A 17,273-nucleotide genomic window follows, 5' to 3' on the forward strand; every position below is an offset into this window, starting at 1 on the left:
AAACGGGTCCCCCTTTTTTGAAAAAAAACAGGGGTTTCCAATTGAGATTTGGCCACCCCCCCCCCCCCCCAAAGTGTCCTTTACAAAGCAAGAAGCAGCAGGCTCCCTTTTTCCTCCCCCTTTGCATTTGTGAGCCTGTAGAACAAACTCGGTCCCGTTTTCTGCCTTTTTCTCTGAACCGCCAAGGATAGAAACTTCCTTTGTATTTTCAATGAGAGTCTAAATTCTCACCTAATCACAAGATTGCAAGAGCCCAAGCTTGAAGAATAAAACCATGCGAACTGGCAGCGTGCGTCTTTGACATTCTTGCCCCATTTTCTCTGCTGTTAGATGTATATTCTTGGCCTGTATGTAGGGCTTTTCTCCAATTATCTTCATAGCCAGACTAGGTATAGAGAGGATTGAGTTTCTCTGTAGTTTCACCTTGATGTCTGGCAAAGGCTCTGTGGCCATAGCAGGGGCTGGCGAATGCACAGAAGCAGGCAGAAAAGGAGAGGGGGAAAAGATGGTCCATGTAGTGCAGAAGCCACTAGCCTTTCCCTGCCCTTGTGATATGATCTGCCCTTTCCTTGGGCAGATGCTTTCTGTACGTGCCACAGCCGTGTTTGATAAAGTTTCTGGCTCTCCCTGTCCATCATAATCTTTTAGTGCTCGTTCAGCAGACGGTTCCAAGCTCTGCATGTTCCTGGAGAAGCCCCACTTTCTTGAACAGTGGCGTGAACATTAAAGCCTTTTTGGGGAATGAATGCGGATGCTCAGAGAAAAAGGGAAGAATGCTTCTTTTCAGGTGGCAGCTCCCTGTAAACACAGTCCCTCCACGCCATGACAGGCCTTGTAGCCTTTGTTCAGAGGCTGATCTTTGCAGCGGGCTCTGAAGTGGTAATGCAGCTGATTTTCCCCAGGCAGTGGTTTTCAGTCGATGCACGGATCTGCCGCTTTCATCTGAAAGGTTTTGGTGGAAAAGATCAATGAATGCAGCTCCTAGTCAAGGTACGTCTCAGCGGTGCCAGCTGGGTACATCGTCGTCCCTGAAGCGTGCATGTGCGTGCGTGCGCCAGGTTTGTGTGTCTGCTCAGGCTGCACCTGGTGCAAGCCCAGGAAGGAGACAGTGAAGGACAAAAAGCAGCTTTTGGTCACCTTTGCAGGGTCCCTGCCGTTGTGCTCAGCTGAGCAATGAAACCACCTCTGGAGAGTGCATCTGGAAGGTTCCTCTATGCAGGGTCCTCTTTCGACACCCCCAGATCTTTGGGGCAGAACTTAGCCGTAACCTTTCCCTGGATAAGTCAAAAAGGGGTTTCTATAAAGCCTGACAGCTGCTGTTTGCAGAGACTAGGCTTTGTTTGATGGATCTGCCAGCTTTCCAGCACCTGTGCACCCAGACACGTGTGCATGGATAGCATATGTGCGTAAATCACAGAATCATAAAAAATTCAGGGTGGAAGGGACCTCAGGAGGTCACATCTAGTCCAACTTCCTGCTCAAAGGAGGGCCAGCCCCAACTACGTCATCCCAGCCAAGGCTTGGTTTAGCTGGATCTTAAAAACTTCCAGTCACTGGGCAATGGGTCATCATCACTTGTTGAAATAGGGCCTGCAGCTTGAATGGAGACTTTGCCACCGATTGATCAGCTCTACAGGATCAACTTCTGCAGGGAAAAAAATAAAGCAACAGTGAAAACAGGTCTTGATCCTTGCTTTCTGGATCAGTGCATTGATTTGTTTATTCCCTTCTTCCACCTGCCCCCTCCTTGTCCTGGGCTTCACTCCTCCAAGTCTCAGCTAGTCGGGGTGTCTTTCTCAGGGGACTAACTCGTGCCCCCGTGCTTGTCTTCCCCCCTGTAACTCTTACACAGTCAGGTCTGGCTGCCTCTCCAGAGCCGGGCTTCTTGCCAGGCTGAATCACAAGAGATCACTGCACCGTAAGCTATAACGCATGGACAGGACCCCACAGCATTGAAGCATTAGCTTGCAGCTCCCTTTAAAAGCAACCTTATGAGTATGAGAGAACTGAGATGAAAAACACTTGCGGGGTATTTTGGGACAGCAGTCTGGTCCCTGATGCACCACGGGAAAACCAGGAAGGGTGTGGAGCCAGGGCCATGGCTCTCTTAGGGGGGTGGATTTATTTGTTTGAATGGATCAGAGCAGCCATTGGAGATGTTAAAAGGAAGGCAGGTATGCACATTCACTTGAAGTTCAATGGAGGGTCTTTGGCCTTGAAAATCAATGTAAAATGGACAATCAGGCAAAGTTTCAACTGACGAGCAACACACGCACGCAGGAGAGAAAATAGAAAGTGGAAGAGGTTAGAGGCAGCTTCAAAGAAGCCTTGTGGGTGTTCACCGTTCTTGCAGTTTGATCCTCAAAGGAATATGAATTAGCATTTTGATTTGCTGAGTGTGGTTCAGATGCACGAGTTTGCAGTAGAAAAGCTATATGATGGTTAGAGAGAGGATCCTGAGCACCTTTCTTCTACTCCAGCATCAGAATAACAGTCTGATAACTGTCTCTCTTTCTTCTTTTTTAATATCATTTGGATGATTCAGAGAAAGTGACTTCAGGATGATCAGTGAAAATATCAACCTTCAATTATAATGTGATTACTTTTTCTGTTAAACAAGAAAAAAAGGCTGTTTTGGCATTATCTGAAGTGGGTATGACGTTCAACAAACTCATGCTCCCTTATCCCATGAGACATGTTACAGAAATTTCCTTAGTATCAACTATAATTTATGTAATTTTCCTAGTATCCCATTGGTTCACTGAAAAAAGATCTGTCTCTAAGAGACTGACTTAGAGCATGGAGGATTTACATTTATTTTTCCTTATTTTAGATCAATCTTTGATATTCATTTCTCTCTATAAATTGCTTTATTCCCATATGTGATACAAACCTTCAGCTGGTTTCCATATATTACATTTAAGTAATTTAATATATTTTGGCATCTGCATGGGAACATTTAATAAGGACTTGATGATTGCCTTTCTTCTGAAGTTTATATGATGTGAGAACTTATACAATGTTTTAATAGCTGAGTGTATTTATAGCTTTGATTTCAGATAAATCTATTTCCCAGTCTATAAGAAATATATTGTACTTTATTTTCTCCACCTATGTCCTCTACGAAGCAAATATTTTTTCCCCATTTATAGTTACCAATAAAATGGATTTTTTTTATCAATTTGAAACTTCTCCCTGAGCCATATAGATATTTACTTAAGAGTCATCAGAGTATTTCCCATAGCTTTGTTCAGTGTAACAAAGGACTTAATAGGGTTAAGTATAATTGGATTATTTTCCAAAGGCACAGGAACAATAACAGAAGCAGAAATGGGAAATGACAGCGCTATTTGTTTCTGACAAGTGACCAGGAGAGTTAACTGCAGCTCTTTCCATCGTGTCGTTTAGTACCTTGGAATTGCATGGCTGGCATGCAATAAGGGCAAGGATTTGGCGATTTCTTGTAGCTTTTCAGTTTTAGAAGGGGTTCCTCTGGTTAGGGGTATAGCAATGCTGCTCTCACTACCTGGTGACAGGCAACATTTATATAGGATCGAGGTTACAATGACCGTTCTCCTGTTTATCCCTGATCCCTGCCAATTCAGCCCGCGGGAAGGTGCAGGTGTCTGTGCTGCACTCCCATGACGGTAGCATTTCCTACTGGGATGTGGCTGTGATGTTGGTCTTGGACGTTCATTTCACTCCTGGATGGTTTTTGCCAGCAGAGCAGCACTTCACAGATCAAGAGTGGATTAGGATGGAGGGATCCCAGACAAAGGCTTATACCATTATGGAGGAGCCCGTAGATAGAGAACTCTTTACCCCGCCACTCCCTGAAGAAGCAGACGTGTCTCAAAGGGTTTGATGCTTTTGCTCGCATCCTGCCATGGGTAGCACTTGACCTGCGACAATTTAACTCTGAACTTATGGCGAGGTATGTGCGGGGAGGCAAAGCAAAGGTGGTGAAGGGATCCTTCCCAAAGTGTTTTGGCACAGATGGGAACTTCTGTGACTGTTGGGATGTATCCTGGTGCAGATGGCCCCAGCAGAGGTAACTCAGGGTAGATCCCAGTGGCCATCAGGAATCGGCGCAGGGGCACAGCAAAGAAGCTGCAAAATGCAACCGAGAGGAGGATGCCGCTTAAAACACTGCAGCAATGAGAGCCAAGAAGCAAGTTGGCTGTGCAGAGCAGTTGGGATCCATTTGGAATAGCGGATCCCTAATAACAGATCACTGATCTGATATTGTGATTGCGAGCACAATTGCCTCACTGAAACCGCTGCTCAGCGCTGCTAATTGTAATGCATTATACGGCTCAGCCCTGCAGGGCTCCACGCCTCTTGGCCACAGCCTGTTTAATTCATGTTCATGTTTACAGAAAAGCCACATAGATGTTAAGCTTCCTGTGGATTTCACCATGCGCAAGGCTTGGTTTGGAGTCCGTTTCAGGGGGAAGAAAGCAAACTGAACCAGACAGCGTGCGTGAACGGGGTTGTTAAAAAAGATGTAGAACGACATTCACGTCCAACCCTAAGCAGCTCTTCTAGTCTGTTTTACCTAGGCAGCTCTGCCTGTTTCCCTCTTCCCTTTGCATTACACGCTGAAGGGTTTTTTTTATGCGGTGCTTTCTGGCTCTGGCATGGGAAGGGGATGTTCAGGGGAGACTTTTCTGCACAAATGCTGCCAGCTGGACTCAGTTCCCCGGGGTCTCTGCCAGTTGTACACTCCATACCTTCGTTCACAGGAGCAAGGGGATCTGTGATCTCAGGTGACACCAGCTAGTTGCTTCAATACAGGTATTCCCCAAACAAAGGGCTTTTGTGAGATGTCTGGAGAGTTTAAGGATTTTGCTGAGTGAGGTTAGCAGCAAGTCGGAGAATCCCATCCCTTTGGCTGTCCAGCACTCCTGAAAGTCTTGTCTGCTGCTCTTGGGAATGGTATTGCATCGGGGTTTTATGCAGAACACATGCATAGGGATAGCACCCGCAGCGCACCCCTGCCTGCCGCAGACAGGCCCACCACACATCAGACGACTTTTCTGGAGTATCTTGCCCTTTCTCATGGTGCCCCAGATGTTACCCAGCTGTGCACTGTGGGCAGTGCCGCTCTGTGAAGTACTGGCACTTGGGGCCAGTTCTGAAACCAGGCCTCCCTGCACCCCCTGCCAGCTCTGAATTTAGGAGCACAGCTCTTTTTTAGTTGAGTGTCAGGATTGTAGTTTAAGCAAGTCAAATATGACCTTATCTGTGCTTTTTAACATGGTAAGGAAGAAACAAAAGCTAGTTCATTCAAAGACCCTTTACAAAATTAGCCAGTGACCCAGGGAAAGGGAATTGGTCGAAATCCGACATTCAGTGGCTGCGGGTCATATCAGGTTTGCAGCACGGTTGAGCTTGTGTAGATTTAGGGTGTGCTGCATTCCTATTTCCTTGTCTGTTGTGTTGACCTTTCACATGTGGCCTCTGCGGGTGTGTGAAATGCTGCGCTCCTGGGTGGGCTGTCAGCAGTGGGGAGCAAACCTGGGACTTCTTGTTTAAAAGCCTGAGGCTTTGCAGCAGAAGTTGAAGGCTCTGGCTCGGTTAGCTGAGGAGGCACCAGGCTCAGTTGGTTCCCTATGTAGTCTGGCCCTTCCTGGATGGAGGCGGGGAGAGTGTCACACTACCTGGGTGTGAGCAACACGTGCACATGAAGAATGCTGACACTACAGTGCAAAGGAGGGGAGTGAGCCACGTTCAGTCTTGGTTATACAGGATCAAGCCAATGCATAAGCGATCCTGGTGACAGCCAGGCTAGGAGCAAGATGGGCTGATGAGGCCTCGATATAATTTTCCCACTGAAGGAGGACTGAGAGGCACAGTTTCGCTTCACCTTTTTTGCTGTCTGGGTGCATGTCTCTCTGTGTCTGATTTGCATGGTGAGGGAGTTGCACTGTTACAGCCTCCAGCTCAAGCACCTGGCTGCAGCCTGTGTTGGAGAGGTAGGGTATGTCTCCCCGGTGCAATACCAAGCTTGCTGTCGAACTGGCAGTGATCTAGCTGCGCCAGCGTGGCACTCAACCCGCTTCTCAGCGAATTAACCAAGGCTGAGCACTGCGCCGATGCATCTATACTGTCGTGATTCAGCGTGGTGCTGTGGGCAGCCCAGCTTGCTCTCAGCTCCTGTGGCAATCTCTATGTGGTGCTGGATTGTGGACATGGCCAAGCTGCTCACCTGTGGCATGTCTCGGTTCGTTCCTTAACCTCATTAGCCAGTGATTTGCTCAGGGATGAAGGACTCATCCCATCAGGTGCCAAATGTCTTGACTTTCCACTTGGAGGAAGCCAAAATTGCTCCGATCTTAAGTCAAGATTGATGACCAGACGCTTGAACCTTGTCACACCGTTACTTACTTAGCTGGGCCGGGCCCTTACCTACTGCCAGCATCTAGAAGGGGTCCAGGGTTCACAGCAGAGGAGCTTTTATCCGTCACCTTCTGGGGTGCAAGTTTCCAAGCACTTTGCACCTCTGCTTTGGCACTTGCGTATGGTCCAGCTGAGTACCGTACACCAGTATGGGGCCAGAGCATGCCCAGTAAGCTACTGGATTCCAGCCTTAACAGCGTCATGAGAGCCATTACTGCCTTATGCCAACACCAGTTGACTGCTTACCAGTTCTCTCGGGCATTCCCTGCCTTGACATCCAGAGACAAGCTGCTACCCTGACCCTAGACCTCGAAGTCCCAGATCCAGACCATGCTTTGCACTCCAGTCTAATAGCCACAAGCCAGAAAACTAACAACCGCTCAAGCTCAGATGGCCAACCCCATCATCTGTGAATGCCCTGACAGCTCTCCTTGGGCACGCAAGGTCTTTTTGACATGGACCGTTCTACCTGTTGCTGGTTTTCTTGCCCTCCTGCTTCCAGTATATGAGTGTGTTGACACTCGCTTCATCATCATCATCATCCATGCACAGCAGATGCCTCTGGAAGTGCCCCAAACTGCCACGAGGCAGTGGAGCAGTCAGTGTTTTTAAGATCAGGGGTAATGTAACTTATATTAAAATGATTTCCCTTGTGCTGGGAAGCCACCAGGCTCGTGTATATGTGCACGCAATTTGATTTTCAGGCGAGCAGATTAGGAAGCATTAAAGATCTCATTAATGTGCCAATTGCAACTCCTACTGTTTAGGAATATTTAATAGTTTTCTCTTCTCGGTAAGTAGCCATTTGTATATTTTTACAGGGTAGTGGTAATTAGGCAAAGATGAGAAATTAAGGCAGCCTGTGTAGCTGGAAACTATTATTACTGAAGCTGAAACAGAAAGCAAAGTGCACAAAGTGCTTTGAAACATTCCAGCTCAGCGGGAGCGCCTCTGCTCAGCCATCCCGTGTTGCTAACCTTGAGTGCTCAAAAACCATCAGTCAGGCCCCCCAAAATCAGGAGACTGTCTCGCAAGCCAGGGGATTTGACAAAGGAATACATTCTGCATTCTTCTGGTTTGCCTTCCCCTTCTCAAGCCGGCAGTCCACGGCAATTTTGGCATTAACTTCAGCATGGCTAGGATTTAACCCCATGTGCTCCAAACATGAAGACCGGGAAAACACATTAAAAAAAAAAAATGAAGGAAATGATCCTGTAATCACCTGACTCCAGAAGCAGGGACTTTAAAGATGTCCTAGATATAGGACTCCCTATATGTGTAGTCCTGACCATTTGTTGTCCTGGGTTCCCTCGCTCTCAGATGACAGGAGTAGCGATCATGCCTTTTCATGTGGTTTAATTAAAATATTACTGCTGTTAATGCTGTTGTGTTTCTTTTAGCCTGCTCACCACTAGTACGTGTAGGAGAGCAGGAAAAAAAGACACAGGGTTTATTCTTTCCTGGCATTGCTCTGCTGAGGAGCAGTGGTTATTCAGCAGCAGTGGAAATAACTGCAGAAGATGTAAATAATCTGGGATTAGCAGAGATGAGGCCTGGCTAGAGTCAGCTTCCTTGAAAAATACACGAGGGCCATCTCTGTGCCAAAGATCAACAAGCATTTCTTTTAGGTTTATTATATCCTTATGGAGGGGTTTGAATTGCTTTAAGGGAAATTCTCCTCTGGTATCTACAAAATATGCCTGAAAAGCCCCTGAGTTCAGGTTTTTATCCCTATATTTCTTTGATTGTGCGCCCCCCCCTCCCCTCTTGTTTTCTTTTCATGATAATATCTTGCTTTCACATCCACAGTTACACACTGAGAATGATCAAAAGCAAAGAGTGGTTTATCATGAAATGGCAAATCACAGCTGTACTCTGTGCTATAGACTGTCGAGATAAAAACAGTACATGATTCTAGCTTTCCTAGTGTTTATATTTAATGTCAGAGGTACTTGAGCGATTTTTGCGAAGTGTAAATACAGTGCAGTCAGGGTTTCAAAAAAAATTAGCAGTATCTTTTGAAATCTAAACGGGATCTTGCTTTCCCTGCTGGGCTTAATTTCATAATGCAGAGGTTTTTCGTTAAAGGAGGAGAAATGGTTTGTTACGTGGTGCGGAATAGTTAATCAAATACAGGGGGAGAAAAGCTACCGCAGGCATCGTTCGTCTTCATGGGTGAATTTTTGTTTCCATTTTAGTTTTATAAAAATCCTACCCCAGTGAAGTGAGTTTGTTTATTGTGCAGATTGGATGTCGCTGATAGTACTACTCTTGGCAGGTATTGGTAGGGTTGCGTGGGCTGCCCCGGTGTATTGTTTTTGTTTGATGGGATTTGAACATAGAGCGCCATGTGTTTTAATCACAGTGGAAGTGCCTGGAGTCTGGGTTTCTGGGGGATCTTGTAGAGCAAGTACAATGTCAATGGCTCCTTCCCCTCTGCACCTTCCAAAAACCCACAGCAAAGCCCAAGCCGACTCTTCTGCAGTTTTGAAAACTCCCTAGGCAGTGGTATGTTCCTGTATTTCAGCTAGCAAACCCCCCCACCCCCCAGCTCCGGGGTACCCCTGTCCCTCTGCCTTCCTGGGGGAGGGAATCTCTGCCATGCTCCCCAGTGCCCCCCTTCCTGTCCCCGCTGCTTGCTTCCAGTGCGGAGTGTGATTGTGCATCCGCGCCATGCACAGAGTTTCAAAACTCATGGAAGAGGTGATATCTTGTATTAGACCAGCTAGCTATTTGCAGACAAATTATTGTACTTATTTGCAAGCTTGCAGGCACACTCCCCTTTGCAAATAAACACAATCAAATTATTTTATTTATTTGACACTTGCCCTTGTAAATAGCTAGTTGGTCTAATAAAAGATATCACCTTTTCCATGAGTTTTGGTTCCTTTTGCCTCTAGACCAATGTGGCTACAACCCGGATACTGTGCATAGAGTCTAGCATCCTCCCTTGGCTCATTTCTGCCCATCAAGTACAGCTGTGCTCTGGTTTGGTGCCTGGCTGGACTGCCCCTGGCATGCAACGGTAACATCTCCAAATCTGCAGTATCAAAGCAGTGATGCTCACATGACATCACTGAGTCAACAGTTTCATACTTTCATAGTTGTTAGGGGCTGGAAGGGACCTTACAGATCGCTGGGTCCAGCCTCTCTGCACTTGCATGGGAAAGACCGCCGGGGTGTGTTCCTCTTCAAAGGAACAAAGCTTCTCAGTCCTGCTTTGGGATGCTCAGATTGTCTCAACAGAGATACAATGATGTGCCAAATAAAATCCAGTCCCTCAGTGTGTCTTTGGGCTGTAGATTTCCAAGCAGAGTGTGAACTCTGGTCAACAAAAGAGATGAAGCTGGACCTCAAGCTATGTGGAAGTCAAAAACTATGCTTCTGCGGTTGCAGCTGTTCTCTTAATTCAAGGTTGTTTAAGAAGGATTGTGATGCCCTGTACCATGGCACTGGTGGTACATGGGCAGTTGAGTTGTATCATAACAACTTAGGTGTGCTTCTGTGCAAACAGTACTGATTACGCGTGCAGAATGGCCGGCATTTGCATGGACATTTGTGATAACTGCCTGAACCCATTTTGAGCATTTGCACTCCAAAGCTATTTAAAAATTAAACCAACATCCCCTGGTTTGTACTGGATGTCCCCTGGTCTTTGTGTCACGGAGATGTTAGTAGTATAGTAGTTAGAAAGGTCAAGAAACAATTCAAGTAACCCCAGCCGCCGAGTCCTCTTTATATTTCATTTTCAGCAGGCCTTAATTCAAGAAACCCTTCCTGTCACTGTTGATTCATCCAGAGGGAAAAGAAATAGCTGAGGGAGAGATAACTAATGCGCCCTAAGCCCAAGGAAGTGAATGGTTATATTTTTCATAATGTGAAACATTAAAAATGTAATCTCCGAGTTCTGTTTCCGAGCATCCTAGCTGTCTAATTTATCTATATATACATACCGCAGTCTATTCTTCTGTATGTTAACACACGCTTGGAGTGATGTCTCGTGAGCTGCATGGGTAATACCGAGGACAGGGGCTGGGAGGTGAGGGGCGGTGGGGTGTGAGGCCAAGCGGAACCGGTCTGTCTTGCCTGCGCTGACAAGAAATAATTCGAATGCTAAGGGAGACAAGCTCCATCGCACAGATTAATGGCCAACCTTTGAAAGCAGCCTCAAAATATTGCACACATGCGCGCGCTCACGTGCAGGCTGGAGTCACCCGGACAGTTCATCACCGCGGTGGCCATCTGCTTCTCCAAGAGGGCACGGGAAATAGTTGTGTAAAGGGCCCTGGGACTGCTCAGCCAACGGAGCATTTTAATGGCTTTACAACTTGAATCCGTGTGGCTCCCACTGAGGGAGGTGTCACCTTGCCAGGGATGTTCGCGTTAGGCAGGATGGCTCAAGCCAGAAGTCCTGGCATTGGTTCGATTGCTGGTTAGCAACCCTTGCCTGTTTGGAGAGGCAGGTGGGTCACACTGGGTGATGGGGCTTTCTTCCCTTATTCCCAGGCAAGTAGGGAAGCATCTGTGGAAGGAAACAGAATAAAGGGCACTTGCAAAAAAAAATCCTTGGGAAAAGCAGCTCTAAAAAGAAAATAAGCCTTGTTTAGCACTCGTCCAACACTGGCTCCATTGCCTTCAACAGATTTCCACACATCGGTGAGTTTGGTCCCAGGGTTTCATACTTCGGGGCAGTGGTTTCAGCCTGGTCCAGGACTTCACAGGGGCACATGCAGATCACGTCTTCTATCTGGAGCGCCGAACCTGCTCCCACCAAGGCCAGTGGCAAAACCCTCCTTGACTTTCAAGTGAGATGAGGGCGTACAAGCCCCACGCCGATCCCAGCTCCGTTTCCTAGCTGGGATTTGCTACGCTAATTGGCTTGCCCGTCTGCAGCAGTTTAGACAGAGGGACTGTCGCTTATATAAACATTGTGAGCTGAAAACTAAGCAAAATCCCCACCAGAAAACAAATAAAATAAGCAATTTGGCCAAGCTGTGGGTGGCTTCAAAGGTTTGGAGATCTTAAGCGTTTTTTACAAGTCTTTTATAACTGGTCCTGGCCGCCTTTTATCTCGATCAGGCTCTCCGTAGCGCCTGCCATTGACTGATGATGCCTGCTGGAGGATGCAGGGCATTTCCTGTGGTTGCAAGCTGCTCTTTGGGCTTTCAGTGGATGCTAGCTTGTTGGGGGGTGGTTCATAGATTTCTATTCCCCCACTTTGCTCCTTTTAATTTCAGAAGAGGATTTTCTAGACCTCCTTGATCAGTGCAGGTAATTTCCATCTGCACTAATGGAAGAGGTACAGATGCACAGAGAGGAGAGAGCTCCTCTAATGTCTCTGTGTTCCTGCCTCCACCCTTTGATAATCAACATCTTGGCTGTCCAGGAGGAGCAATTCAGCTGCCTGGAGACATTTCTGCTGTAAAGCATTGAGGCTGGAGGCACGCAAATGCCATCCTCCTCCTCTCCCATGTCTCTAGCCATACAAGCGGGAGCTGATAAGGGCTGGCGAGGCAGCGCGCCCATAATTACTCTCCTTTCTAATTTTTGATAGAGTTGCACTTCTGAACCTTGTCATTGCCGGGAGTTGTCTGAACCGACCTGTTAATCATAACAGGAATTAATGGGAAGTCATCAAGGCAGCGGTCTCTGAAGAGCTGATTAAGGGGCTGGTGGCTGGAGGGAAAACTGAAAGAGGAGCAGCAGGATTTGCCCTCATCAAAGCAGATAAAGTGCTGGGGACTGGGGTGAGAGGCAGGAGAGAGAACTGCATGGATATAAATAGGAGACTTATTCATGCAGGGGTGTAGGGGGTCCAGTGTGTGGCCCTCTCACTGAAAACAGGTACAAAACCCTGTAGAATCAAGCCCTGAGACGTAAAGAAGAAGCCAGAAAACATGCACGGACTTTGCAAGCTGGCAGTGGAGAAGGGCTCTGAGACAGGTCAAACAGCCCCATATTTGCCCCCAGCATCTTGGGCTGGGCCCACCTCGTCCCATAACATCAGTGTTGTGTGTCCGTTGGCTTGAAGGGAATTGAAGTAAAAGGAGCTGCGCTGATTTACAGCACGTTGAGGATCAGGCCATTGCAAATGCTTTCCAAATGGCTCATCCAGTTTATGAAGGCATTTTAGAGACACCGTCATGTATTTCCCAATAATCTTTTCAGAAGTTTTTGTTCTAAAAAGCCACATGACTGGAGAGCCAAGATTTTCTGTCATCACTGAGCATCCGCAAGGTCCTTGAATATGCTGGTGGGGAGAGGAGACGACCGATTAGCCCCACTTCATTCCTGTGCATGTGCGGATGCCTACAGACACCTCGCTAAGGAGCAGTTCAAAGAGAGAGGGGCTTTGGAAGAGGCTTTCAAATCATTATTTTGTAGACTGCACTTCAGTAGCACTGAGATGAGTATGTTTAAAGTGAGCATAGAGAGTTGGTGTAATGGTGAGAAGGGCAGCGGGTTTGTAAATAAAGAACAGCCTGCTTACATGAGCAAAATGACCGTGGCTGAGTGACCAAATTTTCTTTAACACTCATAAATGGAAAACAAAGCAGCATCTAATCAGCTCCAGATGCATACAAAGAATTTTTAAAGGTATGTTTATTAGTTTTTGGGCTAATGCAATATTGGGGAAACATCTTTATAAAATACAAGAAAATGATTTATACAGCAGTAAAGGAGGTTGGCGAGGAAATTATTTATAACCTAATGGATTCCACCTTTGGGAGCCTTTTACGTAGGAGAAAATCGCGTCCCATAGCCGTCTTGAATGCGGTTCATGTGTTTGACCATCTATACAAAACAGGAATAACTTGAATCTTCCCATGCTAAGGTGCCTGAGCACATGTTCTTCCAATAAGGCGAGCATTAAAAAGAAGATATAATGCTTCCACCCAGCAAAATCCCCATCACCAAAACAGAGCCCGTTGTGTCCTTGCAGCTCAGCGAAACCCTTTTGAAGCCAGGCCCGGTTCTGTGCTGTGACCTGCTAAAGTGGGCTTCTTTGTGATGCCAGCCGTGGCATAACTTAAAATAGTTTTGGGGTTGCTCTGAATTGCTGTCATGTTATAATGAGCGCTAAAATTTACCCAATCGAAGCGAACACTATCAGTTGAAGTCCAAACATCACAGAGGCTTGAGTAAAACAAATGCTTGGGGGTTTTACCCCTCTGACTGGTTGTCTTGAGCAGTTTTCTCCAAGTACAGAATAGCCTCCTCTTTTGGAGACCCATGTAATCCATGCAGTCTTCCAGTGTACAGTGACTTGCGGGTGGTGCCTGTGTGTGTTTTTTCAACCAGGATCTTCAGGATCTTGCAGGTGGCGTCTCTGTGCACTCTTCGACCTCAGCTGTGACCTTCAAGAGAAGGAAATTCCCTTGTGAAGTACCAGGCACACGTCACTTCCAAACGTCATAAGTCAGCTCCAGACTCTGATAAATCCCTGAGAAAATGTTAATATTGATGTTGGTAGATCCTTTTCTGCATGCTTCCCTTTGGGGAGAGGCAGCTGCCAAACATTTTCCCCATCTCTCCTAGCATGCAGCTCTCAGGAAGCCTGCTGGCTGAGAGCGTCTTGATCAGACTCACACGGCTAGCTACCTACCTCTCTCTCAACTCAGGTAGGGTTGAGATGCATCTTACGGACTAACTAGAGAGCACAAGCTTTTATGGACTTGAATTCACTTCAATAGTCTTGCTTATTCATTTGAACCATTGTTTGAGCCACTGCATTTTGCTTTTCCTCCATTGGTCTGAAAAGAAGTGAATGGCATTCTCCTTGTCTCACCCCTCAAGGATGAGCTTGCAACAGTTAGTAAGGACAGCCTTTTCCACGCTTGCTTGTGGTCTCTTTGAACGTCCTCTGTGGCTGCAAGGCCTCTTTTCCCTGTGCAAGGTGATGTTTGGAAATGGAAAAGGGAGTGGGATGCTTTAACCTGGGAACAGCATATCAAAAGAGTTTCTCCAGGTCTTTGGAAGCCACACTTGTTTCTCCCATGCATAGTCTTCATGAGCTCGCTTTCGTTTGCCAAGATACAAGGCAACCCGGAGCCTACCGCAACGCAAGTTGAGAGTGTCTGTAGGAGGTGAGAACATACTGTGTCTTGCTCTTGTGACATTTTCTCAAGGGCTGTTTTCCTCTTCCGTACCCTGCCATTGTTTGAAGAAGGAGCAGAAGGGGTCCAGGAAATTGTACATGGAGCAGGAAGCTGAAAGGTCACACCTCCACGGCTTTATCATTTTGCTGGTAGCCGCTAACTCAGCCCAAATGTCAGAACTGAACAGCATGGCTGAGCGCGAGAGCCTTGCATGCAACAAAAAGGATGGAGCCTGTCTACACCTACGGTCCTCGCAGGATGCTCAATGGAAACAAGAACCCCACATGTGAACAGCATTCAGGGGGCTACTTACCAGGAGGTTCGTTTTTTTGACACTTTGCAAAGTTTGTGGTTGCTTTTGCTGGGACGTGCTAACTATTTTTCTGACCTTTTTCTTACATGACACAGTCGTGGTTTGGGTATGGCAGTAGTACCATGAATTATAGCCACAAGGGCTGCTTTGACTGGAACCGCAGTATTTCCCTTCCTGATTTTTGTGTGTGTTTGCTTAAATCATATTGTATCCATCTAATAAGTGAATTTCTGTGTTTTGGAGATGCCCTCTCACTTCCAAACCAGATAGGAAGCTTTCAGGTATAGGAAACTGGGTGTCTTTTTTTTCCTTTATACACTGGCAAGGTAACTTTCTCGACAGGCCTATAAGGAGTGTCGGCTCCGGTGGGATCTAAATTTGGGTAAAGGCACAGGATTGGGTTATGGCTCACCATTTTCTCCAATAAGCTAAAACTGCGGTGGGCGTTGCTTTGTGAACACTGGAGGCAGCAGCCGGAGAGCTTTAACTCACCAAATGACCTAAGTAACTTCCCTGTGTCTGGGCTTCTGGAGCGGCCGGCATGGCAGCGCTGTAGTCGGCCTGCGTGAGCATGCTTCTCCACCTCTCGCCGAGTACCCCAGAGGGCCCCAGCAAGCCTTCTGCCGCATGCTCCAGCCACCACACTTTTCTCATTAAGAAGACATCGGAGAGACGTTTTTCCTCCTCCCATTTCTCCCCATCTTTCTCCCTTTCCTTTTCCCTTCCCCTTTGCACAGCAAGTTTTGTGCACGTGAAATAAATGCCTGTATAGCCTTGGTAAGTAATCGCGTTTGAACGAATGTATAAGGTGTTTGAGTGTTTATGTCCAAAAGGGCATTTCCACGGGAAATTTTTTTGGACCCGGTTGCAAACTCAGTGTGGCTTTTGCTTGTAGGCAGGGAGACTGACATCACTGGCTGAAATACTGCGTTCCTTGCAGGGAGTTGGAGGCTCATAACTACTGCTGCTAAATTACAGCGCCGAGGCTGGATTTTACTGACGTCGACTATTCATAGTATGTAGATAGCGTTCGTCTTGCTAGCGTGCTTACCCAGGGAAGCTGTAAAACTTTGACACAACTGGGACTTTGTCTCTTGCCAGCTTCTCGACCGTGTCTAGTTTTTGACTCAGTTAGGTGTAAAACTCTGTGGGAGTCTGCGGCTTATCTTTAGCTCTTGGTTTCAAAACGTAGCGTATGTCATCTCAGCTGTTCTGGGCTTTGTGTGGAATGACAAAATGCAAATCTTGAACCTTTTGACAGCTGTATTTAATATGAGATACAGTGTTGTTATTTTTAGCTTTTGGATGTTGACTTTTTTTTTTTTATATTGAAACTGTTAGCATAAAGTCTGATGGACTGTGGAATCCTTCTAATGCAAAGTAAAGCTTTCATTTCTTTTAAGTAAAACAAAGACTTCCAAGTACCTAGTAAAAACTTAATAGAAGTGCAGAAGTCCAGAACTTGTGGGTTAGAGATGATACCTTTTATTAGACCAGCTGAGAAATTGCAACAACAAAAATTTATTTTTTGGTAAAAACTTAGTGGTTTTTTTTAATATGTTTGGAATTAAGCAGGTACCATTTCAAAACTTCAGCAATTAGTCATGAGTGACACATGTTTGGGTGGGGGGGAAAAAAAGGCTGCTTCTAGCAAAATGCAGACTAGCATCTCTTCTCCCGAATGCCAGTCCATATTAAGTTACTCAGGCTGTTTGCTGCTATAGATGGGTTTAACATCCTCCTGTATTTGCATTTGTTTAGCCAGTGCAAATCATTTGTATGCTTTAGGATTCCTGCCTTCTTCAAGCAGATGTTTCTATCTGTGCAACTGGTGGAGTAATTAGAGAGGCAGACAGTGGTCATGTGTGTACAGACAGAACAAACAGAGGGGAGGGGATTAGGGCATTTCTGAAAATACCCAGCTACCAAAATTTGAGAGCACGGTACTGGTCGATGGAAGGTAACAATGGAGATCATGCAGCCAAAAATAGACGTGTTCCTGATTTCATCTGTCAGATGGTAAACTGTGCCCTAGCAGAGAGACAGATAAATAAATGGATGTTGGTGGGGTGACTGTATATCCCTGCCCGTGGACCCATACGCAGTCCCAGTAGGAGCTAGTGAAAGAGTGAAGTGGACGCAAAACAGCACGAGCAAGTGGCCTATGGCCTGACTTTGCTTGCTTCGATTTCTGTTGAGAGAAGGAACGTGTATTTTTTGTGTTCCCGAGCAGAAGACTGTTCTTGTTTGGAAGGCAAATGCTTCTCACTGTGTGAATCATTCGCATTGCATTTTTGTGGCGGACGCTTGGAGATGATTAAACCTTCTGTCTGTAGGAAATGACCAGGAGATTTGAGTGTTTTCCTGAATCAGCCTCAGATGGTACACAGCTTTTGGTGTAATACAAGACAGCAGTGTTACATGGCTGTGCTGCCTGTGGACAGAAGCACACCTCCCCG

At 46.5% G+C, this 17,273-nt stretch overlaps 1 protein-coding gene across 2 annotated transcripts in view; it reads left to right on the forward strand.

The window, feature by feature from the left end:
- PRICKLE2 (prickle planar cell polarity protein 2) overlaps nt 1–17,273 on the forward strand; it is a 176,725-nt gene that overhangs the window by 63,751 nt on the left and 95,701 nt on the right. Inside the window, exon 1 of one of the 2 annotated variants that reach the window (XM_019504809.1) lies at nt 14,526–15,591. The exons of the other annotated variant lie outside the window; for it this stretch is intronic. The gene's annotated coding sequence lies outside the window, so the exon portion shown is untranslated. Of the gene's footprint in view, nt 1–14,525; nt 15,592–17,273 lie in introns of those variants that run through there. 2 annotated transcript variants of the gene reach the window in all.

Source organism: Gavialis gangeticus, unplaced genomic scaffold, assembly GCF_001723915.1.
Source record: "Gavialis gangeticus isolate Ggan-Ray unplaced genomic scaffold, GavGan_comp1, whole genome shotgun sequence".
NCBI classification, from domain to species: Eukaryota; Metazoa; Chordata; order Crocodylia; family Gavialidae; genus Gavialis; species Gavialis gangeticus.